This window comes from Wasmannia auropunctata, unplaced genomic scaffold (genome assembly GCF_000956235.1).
Source record: "Wasmannia auropunctata unplaced genomic scaffold, wasmannia.A_1.0 LD336111.1, whole genome shotgun sequence".
Lineage (NCBI taxonomy): Eukaryota > Metazoa > Arthropoda > Insecta > Hymenoptera > Formicidae > Wasmannia > Wasmannia auropunctata.
Genome location: NW_012026779.1, coordinates 3,606,205 through 3,607,953, shown reverse-complemented (window position 1 = coordinate 3,607,953; position 1,749 = coordinate 3,606,205).

Sequence of the window (1,749 nt, the reverse complement as noted above, 5' to 3'; positions counted from 1 at the left end):
TATACACACATTATAAAAGTTAAATATTATTAAATACTAATTAATAATATAAAAATGTACCAATTTATTTAAATATAAAATTTGACTTATTTATATAATAATATATGTAAATTATATACAATATAATTTGAAATAAAAAAAGAATGATATTAAATGTTAAAGAGATATTAAATACAAATTATTTCTTTCATATTTCCACTTCATAGTTTTAAAAGCGAATCTACAAATCGTTAAGAATGCTTTACTCTCAATTTGTTTTTCTTTTCCTTTCTTTTGTGACATAAAAATATGTGACATATGTTTGTGAATAATTATATATGTAATGTTTTCATTTAAAAACAATTTTTTTACATAAGTTATATCACTTATTTTACCAACCCCTGCACGTTTTATTAAAAAATGCGTATGCAGTTCAACAAACGTTTTTTTTTTCGAGTACCCCCCAATACCTCCAATGGTAAACAATTACAAACAATTAACATACCTCCTTTCTGTTAAAAATAATGTTGGTACAACTGTCGGTATAAGACGTCGTTGTTTCCTTTTTTCTGCAACCTTGGATTTTCTTTTAGGTACCGCGAACGAATCTTCCGCAAAATACAATGAACACACCTTTGGTAAATAAAACATATAAAATGTAACTGATAAGAGTAATGCATTCTAATTGACAGATGACGTTTTAAATACTTAAAGTTAATAATAATTGAGAATGAACTTACCAAATTGTTCTTTGTGACAAAGCCGATTTGCTCCGGTTTTTTGCAGCCAAGCTTCACGTAAAATTTCATTTTTCGGAAATCGAAAGAAACTTATAAGGTCCGCACTGTATTGATCAGATTTGCTGTTGCAACCCCTCACAACACAATACTGCACCATTTTCACTTTTTTTCTCGTAATCACGTGCAAAACGGAATAAGCCGGCCGGAGTAGTCCGTAGCCACAGTATCTTTTAAGAAGCAGCGCCTGCAACAAAGCTAAGATCAAAAGTGCAGTTTTCTGCAAGAGAATTAAAAATTTAAACAAACTGTATTATACAGATTAACTATTTATTCACTACAGAAAAAATAACCGTTCTTGGTTAACTTCATTTTTCACTTATTTTCACTTAGATCTATTTACTAAACACTAAACATTTTTCTATTAACTGTCTTTAACATGTTTTATATTCAATAACAACACTGCTCTGACTTTTTATTTTAAATCGCCTTGACTTCACTTCTGCCACGTTTACCGCCAATTTTGATTGTTGGGGCATTTAAATGACAGAGAGCACTATAGAAATTAAAGAGAGCAAGTCGCAGACAATAGAAAGAGAGATTCCGATGCTCTAAGGAAACGCGTGAGATAAGGATAATAGACTCAGCGCGACCAACTTACCAACACTAAATAATTTTACTTTTCTCAGTTGGTAGCACTTTCCTAACTTCGACATGCTCCTCCTCACGCTGGTGCCATTGGCGCTTTGTCCCAAATAAAAATATCTATTTCTTTTAAATATTGTGCTTCCTTTGATTGAATTTTAATGTTAGACGAAGAATCGGCAAATAATGGAACTGGCAATCCAAATGTTTTATGAACCGTTTTGCTAATAATAACGTTGCTGCAATACCCGTAAAAGCCATCGTACATACATGTTTATTACGAATTTTAGCTAAGTGATAGATAGTTGTATATGTAAATGTTTTACCTGAACCACCTGGACCATCAATATAAAAAGATCGGAAGAGCACACGTCTGAACTCCAGTCAC